Below are 13,652 nucleotides of genomic sequence, written 5' to 3' on the forward strand. Positions count from 1 at the left end.
GGTAGGAAGCAACTGCAGCTGTAGCTCTGTAAGCAGTCTCAGAGCTGCATCACCTCCACTGCCCCCAAGGCGGTGGCCGAACCACCAACTCCTTTCACTCTGTCCCCTGCAGTTTTTCCCACTAACCTTCTCTGTTGTCTTTGGTGTTTGTGGGTTGAGAAGTCTGGTAACTGCCACAGCTCACTGATTCAGGGCACTAGGGCCTGTTCCACCCAGCTCCTGGCCTGGTTGGTCCAGGCGTGGCTTATGCTGGGCTCTGCTCCACTCTGCTCCCAGTTCCGTGTGATAGACCTTACCCTGCAACCATACAGGCTGCCCTGGGCTGGAGCCCTACTTTCCTCTGCTATTTTGTGGGTTCTGCAGTTCTAGAATTTGTTCAGAGCCATTTTTAGAAGTGTTTGGAGGGACCTGGGTGGGGAGCTCATGCAGGTCTCTGCTTTCCAGCCGCCATCTTGGCTGTGCCCCCCTTCTTAGTCTTATTAATGTGTTTTGTTTTTATAGAGATTACCCCCCTCTGTGAGAAGTGTCTTATAACAAAATAAAACAAGTAAAACTAACAATACAGTCAACTAACAATGCAATTAAGTAAAAGTAACAATACAGTGACCTCTCCTTAAAGAGTCTGCAACATTCCACATGTTTGGTACATCCCTTCATCTCTATTTTAATTAGTTTCTTTAATTGAAAGAAATCTATTTTCTCTCACTCCATTGAAAAAAGAAAAAAGAAAATCATTGTACCAAATATTCATGCATAGTCAAACAAAATAAATCTCATTGACTGTATATATGTTTATATGTGTATGTGTGTATGTGTATGTATATAAACACACACACACACATACGCATACACATACATCAGAATCCTAAATCTATTAACTCTCTGTCAGGATTTGGATAGCATTGTTTTGTCAATGCTACTCTGGAATAATAGGTGGTGATTATGTAGAGCAGTGTTCCTAGCACTTTCAGGGTTGTTAGATATAAATTGTTATCCTGTTTCTGTTCACTTCCCTCTACATCAGAGTATAAAAGTCTTAAAAATTATTCATTTTAAAAATATTGATATTATATACATCTATCAATATAACCATAACAATTATTGTATGTTTTGATTCTACAAGTTTTTCCATATCTCATTGAAATCACCTCTTTCCTCATTTCTTATAACATAATAGTAGTTCATCACCTTCATATACCATAATTTATTTAGCCATTCACCAACTGATGAACATCCCTTTAGCTTCCAACTTTTTGGCCACCACAAATAGAGCTGTCATAAATATTTTTTCTGCATGTAGGATCTTTTCCTATTTCTCCAATTTTTTTTTCATGTAAAAGCCTATCAGTAGAATATCTGGAAATAAGGACATGTACTGTTTGGTTAACTTTTGTGTATAATTCCTAATTAGTAATAGGGAAATTCAGAAAAGGGATAAGTTTTGAGGAAAAAATAATTACTTCTATTTTAGACCTGTTGAATTTGAGATGCCTACAGGACATCTAGTTCAAACTGTGTTAGGGGTCCTTGACCAGCAAGTATCCCTATCTCAGTACGCAATGATGAGGTGGGAGTAAAAGATGGATACAACTCCGATTTATTGGAAGCCATTATCCATTTTTATAGGTTTTTGCACTACATAAGCAGAAGCAGGTGTTCAAGGGGATGAGAGCATGGGAAAAAAGGGATGTGCTTCAGTAATGTATTGTTGCACTTAGATTAGATGTAAGTAGCAATATCTGGTGGGAAGAATCTGGATTATTGTAAATTATGTTGCCTACAAGCATATGGGAAAAACTAGGGCTGTGGTAAGGTAGTTTCCATAGGAGTATGGGAACAGAAGGGGAGTGCTGTTCTACAGTATCTGGGAAGGCTGGGAACAGAAGGGGAGTGCTGTTCTACAGTATCTAAAGAGGCATGGGAAGGCTCAGGCAGGATACAAACTGGTATCAGAACTGTAGGAGCTATGTGAGGCACGGGGCAGGATGCCCTTGTAAAGTATCCAAGAAGTTCCCATTAATTAAAGCATGTTTGTGTTAGGCACTGGTTCAAGAGCATTCGGTAATGGCCAGCTGGATTCCTCCTACTGGGCTTGTGAGTCCTTGGTGAATGGACTCTGCCTGCATGAGAAAGGATGGCTACCAGAGCGGGAGGGGGGCTGCTAGGGACAGAAGTCTTTCCTCCGGGCGCCTATCGTTCCAACTCCTACTAAGCCTGTCTGGTATTACCCAGGAAACAGGCCAAGCGCTAGGGTCCGAGAAGCCCTGGGGTCGGCACTAACTCCCTACAAAACTGTCCAATACAGAGTTAGTGATGTGAGACTGGATCTTAGAAAAGAGACTGGGGCTGGATATTTGGATTTGGGAGTCATCTGCTAGAATGATCACTGAACCCTTGAAAGCTGGTAAAGATCACTAAGTGAGAGAATGTAGAGATAAAAGAGGTCCCAGTACAAATTCATGGGGTACATTTACAGTTAAGAAGTTTAGAAAGGATAAAGATAGAGTGAAGGAGACTAAGGCACGGTTAAGTGAGAACCAAAAGGAAAAAACATCATGAAAATCCACAGAGAACAGAGTATCCAGGAGGGGAGAGGGTGGTCAACAAAGTAAAATGCTGCTGAGTAGACAAGGAAGATGAGGACTGAGAAAAGGCTATTAGATTTGCAGTTAAGAAATCATTGGTGACTTTGGAGAGAGCAGTTTCAATTATGTTAATGATAAAATTGAAAACCAAATAGCAGAGAGTTTAGAAGTCAATGAAAGGAGAGAGAATGAAGGCACCAAATATAGATAGCTTTTTCAATTAGTTTACCTGAGAAGGGGAGAAGAAATATAGACTGATAGCTAGTGGAGAGAGGTAGGATCTAGTGAAGGTTTATTAAGGATGGAGGTGACTTGACTCTGCAGGCAACAAAAGAACCAGTAGAGAGATTGAAAATTTAAAAGGGAGGGGTTAGCAGTGGGGACAGTCTTCTGGAGAAGACAGAAGGTAATGAATGGGATCAAGGACAAAGGAAGATCAGATGTTGGAGTAAAAGAAGAGACAGTGGAGTGGGGAGGGAGGGTATTAAGGTGTTTCAAGATAAGGAAAAAGGGAGAAGAGGAAACTTGAGGTGAATAGCCTTGATTTTCTCAGTAAAGTATCAGGTGAGGTCCTCAGAGAGATGGGGAGGAGGCTGAGGGAAACCTGTAGAGAAAAGAGAAAGTTTGGAATACCATCTATGTTGAGTAGGAGAGTGAATCATTGGGGGGGGGGGGCGGGGTAGAAGGATGGCTTTGCTGCTGAGGGCTCAGTTGAGATTTGTTGTTATTGTTCAGTTCTTTTCAGTCAAGCCTGACTCTTTGTGACCCCGTTTGGGGTTTTCTTGGCAAAGATACTGGAGAGGTTTGTCATTTCCTTCTCCAGCTCATTTTACAGATGAAGAAGCTGAGGCAAACAGGGTTAAGTGACTTGTCCAGGATAACATGGCTATTCAGTGTTTGAGTCCAGATTTGAACTCAGGAAGGTGAGTCTTCCTGACTCCAGGCAGTGCTCTATCCTAGCTTCCCTTCAGGTGAGATTAAGTAACATAAATTGGTGGTGATTGCATGGTTTCTTCCAGTTCCATTCAGCAGCAGGTGAATCAGAGCAAAGAAGGAAGATGGCAGCTCTATCCCTTCTAACTAAGCAAAGTACAGACATTATTGCAAAAGACAAAATAGATAATTTTCAATGCAGCAAGTATAAGAAGGGAAGCTGCCAACCAGGAAAAAATATTGGCATTGAATATCTCTAAAATCCAAGTTATATAGGGGTCTGAAACAATATAAGACAAAGAAGCATCCCCCATTAGATAAATAATTAAAAGTCATAAGCAAACAGTTCTCAAAAGAATTGCAAACTTTTATCCATATGTAGAGAGCAATCCACGTCACTAATAATACACTATAAGAGACATGCAAATCAAAATAAAATAACTCTGAGGTTTTGCCTCACATCCAGAAAATTTGCAAAGATGATGAAAGAAGGGCTTTAAAAAATGAATAAAACATATACATCCTTTGACCTCATTGTTAGGAATATACCCCAAAGAAGTAAAAAAAAATTGAATATTTTCCAAAATACCCATAGCAGTGCTCTTTTTGGTAGTGAGGAAATGAAAACAAATGACCATTGACTGGGGAATTGCTAAACAAATTGTCATACATGAATAGAAGGGAATATGACTGTACTGTAAGCAACGATGAATATGAAGAATTCAGAAAAGCATGGGAAGATGTGAACTGATGCAAAGGAAAATAAGCAGAATTAGGAAATCATTGTACCCCTTTATAACAATGTAAGTGGAAAGAACAAAAAAAGAAAATGAAAATGAATACCATATAATTATAGTGACAGACTCACTCCCAAAGAAGAGAGGAGAAATTGCGCCGAGGATAATCGATCTAGAGGTAGAAGGAACCCTAGAATCTGTAAAGTTCAATCCCCTCATTTTACAGATGTGGAAATAAAGGCACTTTTCCAGGGTCACAAAAAAGCTAGTAAGTATCTGGAGCAAGATACAAACTCAGTTCTGCCTTACTTTAAGTCCAGCATCACCTCACAGAGGTGAGAGATCATGAGTATGAAATGTCACAAAATACTGTGAGATCTGATTGGTACATCAGTTAATTTTGCTGAACTGCATTCCCCTCCTCTCTCCATTTTTATTTTTCTTTATCTTTTTTATTGTTTGTTAGAAGAATGAGTCCTAGGTTGTAGAGAGGGGAGGGTTACATCGGAAATAAGATGATATAAAAACAACAGATGTCAATAAAAATTAAGAAAAACTTCCCAGAGCTTGTATCAATAGCAGTTTATATATAATATAATTAATATATAATATAAAATTATATATTACATTATATATTATATTATATTATATTATGTTATATTATGTTATATTATGTTATATTATATTATATTATATTATATTATATTATATTATATTATATTATATTATATTATATTATATTATATTATATTATATTATATTATATTATATTATATTATATTATATATCCGTTTTCTCCTTCAATTGTAGCACTTGGAACTGGTGGGCTGGTGTTAGCCTTATTAACATATGCTTTTGCATATGTGATGTGACACCTCTGGCCAAATTCAAGAGGGCTCTGTGTGTCTGCGTGAATATGTATAAGCACCTTTTGACCAAAGAATGTGTTTGGGCCCCAGAGCCTGAGCATGTCCCTATCTGCAGGAAGTTGTGCCAAATTGCCCTAGTATCTCAGATCAAAATTTGCTTTGATACCTCCTGGGCCCCCAAAGGCTGAGGGAAGAAGGAGGATTTATCCTTGGTGTCTTAAAGCCCCTGAGCAGATATCTTCCAGACCTGTGAGGATTAACTTCCCAACCTGGGGCCTTTGGTGTCTACCATTCCCTAGCTTGACCTCTTCTGTGAAGTCCTAATGCCAGGATTCCTGATAACCATCTCAGAGCAGGGTTTGTTTTGTCTTTTGGGTCAGGACTTTCACTTAAGAAGGCCTCCAACTTCACCTCTAATAAAAAGGTGTCACCTCTATCCCTTGTCTGGAAGCAATCCCCCAGTTCAGAGCCAGCAGCTAAAGCAGAAGGAAAAAGATAACTAGAGGGGCAGCAACAAGAGCCAACCCTTGGGCTGCCCTGCTTTTATCAAAGAATCCCCCAAAGCAGTGTGGATATCATGGATTGCCCTGGCTTCCTTCAAGACTCAGCTCATCTATGGTCCTCCCAGCTCTTGTGCTATCCCCTCCAGGTCATCTTGAACCTGTTCTGGATTTAATTTCTTAGCTCCATTTTATATGCTTTGTCTTCCTCTTTAGAATGTAGGCTTCTTGAGGGCAGGTACTGCTTTTTCACTGGATTCATAGAGTCTCACACAGGTCTGGCACTTAGTAAGGGCTGGACTTACCTGACTGATTGATCGATTGAATTCTTGATCAAATTGATTGATTAAATTCTCCCAAATCGTTATTTTTTCAGCACTCTCAATCTTAAAAAGAACCTTCTTCACAAAAGCTTTGTGAAGTTGGCTTATCTATTTTTAATGAAAATTTTTAAAAATTTATTTAAAAAATTTAAACAAAAATTTTTTATGAAAAAACCGTGGTGGGAGGAGTACAGCCCTGAAGATGAAACCTCTCCACCATGAGCCAGGTTGAGCAGAGAAGGTACTAACTGGCCACCTCTCAGTGCAATCACAGTCAAGCTCCTCTGGCGAGGCATATCCCCTTTCATGATGTGCAGAATTGAAGGAGCGTCATTGAGCAGCTAACATGGTGGGGCACCCAGCCCCTAGGGCTCTTCCAATCATGGCCCACAAGATTCTGAGAGTGATGAGGAGTCTCTCCCTGAGGTGGAGAAGGCAGACAGTTCCAAACCACAGACTGTACCACCTCAGGCCTAGCTGACCTACTCCATAGGAAGTGGTGAAGAGACCAACAGTGAGGCCAAGCAGAACCCTAGTGAGAAGAAGACCCAAAAGGCCATACCAAAGCTGGGCCTGCAGCAGACCCATGGAGTCACTCAAATCACCATTTGGAAGTCTAAGAACATTCTTTTTGTCATCTCCAAGCATCTCCAGACTTCAGAAGTCCAGCTTCATACATCTACACGGTCTTTGGGCAAGCTAAGATTAAGAACCTATTCCAGCAAGTGTACAAGGCAGCAGCAGAGAAATTTAAGGTACCAGCTGAATACTCACCCATCATCACAGAGATGGTACCAGGCTTCAGCGTCAAGGAGGAGAATAAAGAAGAGGAGGTGAATGAAACAGGGCTGGAAGTGCGTGACATTGAGCCGGTGATGGCTCAGGCCAGTGTGTCTCAAGTGAAGGCTGTCCAAGCTCTGAGACATGATAATGACATCGTCAGTGCCACTGTGGAGGTGGCCATGTAGCCACTGTCCTGCCCAGACAGCTATACCCCACTCCCCTTTGCCTTGCATCCCTCAACTTAATGCTGCTCAATAAACCTTCATTCACTCCCCCTCCTATCCACCCACTCCCAAAGAAGGGTTAGACTTAGGGTTGGAATTTTTTATGAAAAATAAATATCTACCTATGTCTTTGTTATGGTTCAGTTGTGTCCGACTCTTTGTGACCTCACTTCGGTATTTTCTTGGCAAAGATGCTAAAGTGGTTTGCCATTTCTTTCTCTAGCTCATTTTCCAGATAAGAAAGTTGAGGCAAATAGGGTTAAGTGACTTGCCCAGGGTCACACAGCTAGTAAGTGTCTGAGGGCGGACTTGAATTCAGGAAGATGAGTCATCCTACCTTCAGGCCCAGCACTCTGTTCACAGAGCCACTTCTCTGCCCCATTTATTCCTCTACTAAGCACTTAACTATGTTCTGATCCTTGTGCTAGGTCCTGGGAATAGAGAGCCAAAACCAAATCATCCCTGCCCCCAACAAGCTTACATTCCTCTAGAGGAAATACCTTACACACACAAGAAAATATGAAACATGTGCAAAAGTCATTTGGAAAGGCACTGACAACTGTGGAGTAGAGGGGAGGTGGAGAGGGAAAGGCCTTGTGTGGAGGTGAAGGGATGGACTAGAGCCAGCTCAAACAAGTTTTGGAGAGTTGATTGTTAAATTGATACTTTGGAAATCCCTTAAGGGCTACAATCAGGGCTTGATTTCTTGTTTTGTTGATTGTCCAGAAAGCGTTTGTTAAGAAAGTGTTAATAATGCAAATTAAACTTTAAAAATGTGTACTTTGTACACCCCCCAAGACAGTTGTTAAATGAATTTTTACCAACACACCCCTGGGGAAGTGGTACCTGTGCACTGCTGAGCTTTGAAGGAAGCTAAATACTTTGCCCTGTGATGAAGAGGCAAGGAGGGAGTGAATTCCAGGGAGCCTGGATGAAGCCCTGGAGGTGAGAGACAGGATGTTGAGTCCCAACAACAAACAGGCCAGTTGGGCTGGAAGGTAGACTAAGACAGAGATAATGTGAAATAAGTCTGAAAAGGCTGGCTGGATACACATCATGAAGAGCTCTTCTAGCTGCCAGAGAGAGGAGTTTTGCATTTTATTCTAGAAACAATAGGAAGCCACTGGATCTTTTTTAGCAGATGAATGAGTGGTCACACCTGTGGATGAGTAATTATTATCCCTGTCTTACAGTTGATGGAACAGAGGCACAGAGAGGTGATTTATTTGTCACCCTGATGGGAGGAGTATAGCCCTGGAGATGAAACCTCTCCACCAGGAGCCAGGTTGAGCTGAGAAGGTACTGACTGGCCACCTCAGAACTGGATCTTCAACAGGGGTGTGCTGGAGCGAGCTGAAATTGGCCTGTAAGAACTGGTTGTTAAATTCTGAGTGCAAGTTAGGAAATTGGTAAAAACTACAAAAAAAAGAAAAAAAAAAACCTGAAACATAGCTGAGGAAATTCTAGCAGCACAGGGACCTTTTTTGAATCCAGGTCTTCTGATTCTTAAAATCCTTTCACAGAGTTGGAATGGATCTCAGAGGCTAACTAGTCCAACCTATGATCAAGCAAGGGCCCCCTCAACGACACAGGATCATAAATATACAGCTAGAAGGTTAAAAGCCAGCTGGTCTATATCTCTTCCCCCTCCATTTTACAGAAAGAAGCAACATACCTGATAAGGACCTCCAGAGAGAGGGAACCCACAACCTCCAGAGATAGCCCACCCCACTTCAGGACGGCTCTGAGAGTTAGAGAGGTTGTCTTTATAAATTTGTCTCTTAACAGCTTCTACCTATGATTCCCACCTTCTGCTCCATGGGACTAAAAATGCATTTTGAGTAGAGATTGCTTCATTCTTTGGTCTAGTAGCCACCAGGACTGGCACAGTGCCTGCTACATAGGAGGCACTTAATAAATGCTTGAATTGATTGAAGCAAAGGTGTATTGGAGCCTTTTGAAAGCCTGTTGTTTAATTTTCATAGGGAACATTCACAAATATGTAAAGGCTGCAGGTCAGGACTTTTTTATTTTGTTGATTTTCTCTAGGTTTAAGAGAGTAATGAAGATATGTCATGTATTTTTTCAAATGATGCAAATTTTTTAAAGAGTTAAAGGGTTAAAGAAAGTAGATTTCCAAGGGGGCTCTGAGTAATTTTTTTTTTATAAATTTCTTTATTTATTTTTAGTTTACCACACACGGTTCTACATAGTTTTGAGTTCCAGTTTTTCTCCCCTCCCTCCCCCGTCCCTCCCCAAGACGGCATTAAGTCTCATATAACTGTCATGTATAACTTCGCATTGAATTAATTTATGCACTAGTCAAGTCGTGGAGAAGAATTTTGACCAATGGAATGAATCATGAGAAAGAAGAAACAGAACCAAAAAAAAAACAAAACCCCAAAACAAAAACAAAAGAGAAGCAGAAAAGGCGAGCATGTAGTGTGCCTCAGTCTGTATTCAAACTTCGCAGTTCTTTGTCTCGATGAAGATAGCATTCTCCATCGTGAGTCCCCTGGAGTTGCCCTAGCCCCTTAGGTTGCTGAGAAAAGTGCAGTATGTCAGGGTTGGTCCTCACAGAATCCATATATCTGTGGCTGTGCACAACGTTCTCCTGGCTCTGCTCCGCTCACTCAGCATTATGTCGTGTAGGTTTTTCCAGGTTGTTATGAAGTCTGCATCATCCCCATTTCTTATGGCACAATAGAATTCCATCACCTTCATATACCACAGCTTGTTCAGCCATTCCCAAATTGATGGGCATCCCTTTGATTTCCAATTCTTGGCTACCACAAAGAGAGCTGCTATAATTATTCTTGTACATATGGGTCCTTTTCCCGCTTGCGTGATTTCTTTGGGATACAACCCTAGAAGTGGTATTGCTGGGTCAAAGGGTATGAACATTTCTATAGCCCTTTGGGCATAGTTCCAAACTGCCCTCCAAAATGGCTGGATCAGCTCACAACTCCACCAGCAATGTAACAATGTTCCAATTTCCCCACATCCTTTCCAGCATTTATCATTCTCCTGATTTGTTATTTTAGCCAATCTGACAGGAGAGATGTGGTATCTAAGAGTTGTTTTGATTTGCATTTCTCTAATCAGCAGCGATCCAGAGCATTTTTCCATATGCCTGTAGATAGCTTTAATTTCTTCCTCTGAAAACTGCCTGTTCATATCCTTTGACCATTTCTCAATTGGGGAATGGCTTGTATTCCTATATATTTGGCTCAGCTCCCTGTATATTTTAGAGATGAGGCCTTTATCAGAGATACTAGTTGCAAAGATTTTCTCCCAATTTTCTGCTTCCCTCCTAATTCTTGTTGCATTGGCTTTTTTTGTACAAAAACATTTCAATTTGACATAATCAAAATTATCCATCTTGCATTTTGTAATGCTCTCTATCTCTTGTTGGGTCATGAATTCTTTACTTTTCCACAAATCTGATAAGTAAACTATTCCTTGCTTTCCCAAATTACTTAGAGTATCAACTTTTACTCCTAAATTATGAACCCATTTTGACTTTATTTTGGTATATGGTGTAAGATATTGGTCTATGCCCAGTTTTTGCCCTACCATTTTCCAATTTTCCCAACAGTTTTTGTGAAATAGTGAATTATTAGCCCAGAAGCTGGCCTCTTTGGGTTTATCAAAGAGTAGATTGCTAAACTTGTTGATTTCACCTACTTGTGTACCTATTGAGTAATTTTTTTTAAAAAGGGGGCAGTAGGTCAAATAAGTTTGGGAATGTCCATTCTGAACGAAGGTTTTCAGGATCCTCCTCACTGCCTGTGCCCTCCCCTTTCCAAATCACTTTGCATCTGTTTCCCACACATATCATCTTGAACATCCCTTCTAACACTAAATTTTTATTGTCTCTGTTATAAAGAGAAAATGAAGTATCTCTGTTTTATTGTAAACATCCAAAGGTCTCTTCCCTCAGAAGGCTGTGGCCTGCTACTTCTCTCCTAGGGCAGGGGAATTCCACCTCCCTGATGATATTGCAGTTAGCTAGGTCCGTGAGTAGAGTGCTGGGCCTGGAAGCAGGAGGACTGACTTTGCATCTAGCCACAGACACTTACTATGTTGTGACCCTGGGCAAGACCTTTCACCTCTGTTTCCTCATCTGCAGAACAGGGAAAATAATAACTCCTCCCTCCTTTCTAGCTGTGTGACCCTCAGCAAGTTTTGTAACTCCAGTCTGCCTCAGTTTCCTCATCTGTAAAACAGGGATAATTATAGCACCTGCCTGCCCAGTTGTTACGAAGTTCAAATGAGCTCATAATTGTGACACACTCAGCACAGGGTCTGGCACACAGTAAGCTCTAGCCGGGGTGGGGAACCTGCTACTTGAAGGCACACGTGGCCTTCTAGGTCCTGAAGTGCGGCCCTTTGACGGAATCCAAACTTCACAGAAGGGCCAATGTGGCCTCGAGGCCACGGGGTTAGCTGTTATTATTGTTACTGTTGTTATCGTTACAATAATCATAATTGTTGTGTAAAAGGGATACGTCTCTAAGGTCCTTATCTTCTTAATGGACCCCAGTGGTCATTTGGTGAAGTCTATGGACCAGTTCTCAGAAAAATATTCTAAGTAATTGAAAGAAACTAAAAATATATACATATATTTAAAAATAATTGAAGGAAAGTCTAAATTTTAATTAGGGATTTTAAAAATAAAGATACAGTGTTATTTCCACCCATGCAAATGCATAGATCCATTGAGATTTAAAAGCATCCCAAGGATCCCAGGTTAAGAATCCTTCCTCTGAAAAGAAAAGTGGGCTTTGCTGCCCCTCTAGGTTTTTGTGAGAAAGCACCAACACCTGGCCAGCCTCCAATGAATAGCATTTTTGTGTCCTTCGCTGTTCTAGGGTGTGAGTTCCATCAAAGAAGGCCCTGCCCCAGTGACATCCTGGCCATCATTTGGAGAGAGACATGGGCTTCCTGAGGCAGATACAACTTTTGCTTTGGAAGAATTGGACACTGAGGAAAAGGCAAAAGGTAACAGGTGTGTGGGATGAAAAACCCTCACCAATTAAAAAAAGTTAATTTTTAATAAGGAGCCATCTCAGGGTGGGAACAGAAATACAATTTTATTCAATTCTTGCGAGAATAGGGCATCCTCTGCCAGAACAGATCTAGCAATAGAGGCCCCCTACAAGAGGCAAAGCATCAGTAATTATACCTAGCACAAGAGAATTCCCGCCCACCTCGGACCCTTCACCATTGGCTGGGAGGTGGGCTTACAATATGAGCACGAAAAACTAGACAAAGAACTAGGAAATCAAGGCACAGAAACTCCAATTCCCATTCCCTTAGTTAATGATTACAACTGAGGTGACATCTATAAATCAGAAGAAGGAGAATAGGATAAGGGGAGGGGGAGACCCTCTCCATTCTTCTACAGTACTTTTACAGTAAAGGAAAGCAGGTCACAGTGACCCTATTCTTACCGAGCAAATCTTTCAGAACTGGAAGAAAGAACAAAAAGTTTCAGGGTAAACTTTCCCAAAGGCTGAGCTATCAGACTCTCACAGCCTTAACAAAATTTTCCACTTCCCTATTTCTCTATTTCTTGATTTTTAAACATTTTGAAGTATAAATATGAATAGACATAGATATATATATAGCCTGTTAAGTCTTTACATTTTATTTTCTCACTACCTCACACACAAGTATACTCCTAATGGACCCAGGTTTCTGCTGCCCCTGTAGCCCTGAGAGTGATGATGCCCCACGTGACCTTGGGGCCTCAGTTTGCTCCTCTGTGCAGTGGAAGGGTAGAGCTGGAGAACCCTCTTAGGTGCCTGGTGGCTCTCTGTGCAGCCCTTCAGCACCCCTGTTTTTGGGGAATCCAAATCTAAGCCCCTGGGGGTCAGGAGGATGTGGCAGGCCCTGGGGGAAGGTCCCAGAGGACGGCTCTGTTCTTTCTTAGGAAGAGCTGTGGTTTCACTGAATGAATTAAAAAACCAGGGTCTTAGTGCTGTGACCCCATCTGACGAGTGTCCCTTTTGCAGAGATGTTCTCATGTCCTACAGCGCTGACATTTGCCTGGGACTGCAGGTGCCCTCGTGGAATCAATCTCCTTTTGTCCACCAGGAAGATGGTTTATTATTATTATTGTTATTATTATGTCTGCAAAATAAGCACATTTTCTCTGAGTATCCCCTATGCAGAAGGCTTTAGGTGGGAGAATAAATGCTAACAACATGGAGGGCTGGCCCTGCCCCCAGGAACAACAAGATTAATCATAATCCTGAACAACATGTATACATGGAGAACGTAGTGAGCTGAGGACGCTTCTTGGCACGAAGGTGTGGGACAATGTGCCTACCCTTGAGTGGCTCAGTGTATGGCCGGGGAGAAACCTGCCCTGATACTTCATATTGTCTCTGACTCTCTTGAAAAATTTACATAGGTCTGTGATAAATAACAGTAGAATGCAAAATACTGGAAGGGCTCTGTGATTTCACTAGTTCATTGATGCAGCATGGTGAATAGAGGACTGACCTGGAGCCAGGAAGATCTGCGTGCAGACCCTTCCTTCAACACTCACTACCTGTGTTACCTTGGGCAAGTCATTGAACCTTCTTGGGCCTCAGTTTCCTCATCTGTAAAGTGAGGGGCTTGCACTAGGTGCTTTCTGAGGTTCCTTCTACCTCTAGGTGTGTGATCATGGAATCCTGTGAACTCCC

The 13,652-nt window shown here is 41.5% G+C and overlaps 1 pseudogene; it reads left to right on the plus strand.

The window, feature by feature from the left end:
* The first annotated feature begins 2,379 nt into the window (after positions 1-2,379).
* Positions 2,380-6,915, plus strand: LOC118857562 (annotated as a pseudogene).
* The last annotated feature ends 6,737 nt before the right edge of the window (positions 6,916-13,652 follow it).

Source organism: Trichosurus vulpecula, chromosome 7, assembly GCF_011100635.1.
Source record: "Trichosurus vulpecula isolate mTriVul1 chromosome 7, mTriVul1.pri, whole genome shotgun sequence".
Lineage (NCBI taxonomy): Eukaryota > Metazoa > Chordata > Mammalia > Diprotodontia > Phalangeridae > Trichosurus > Trichosurus vulpecula.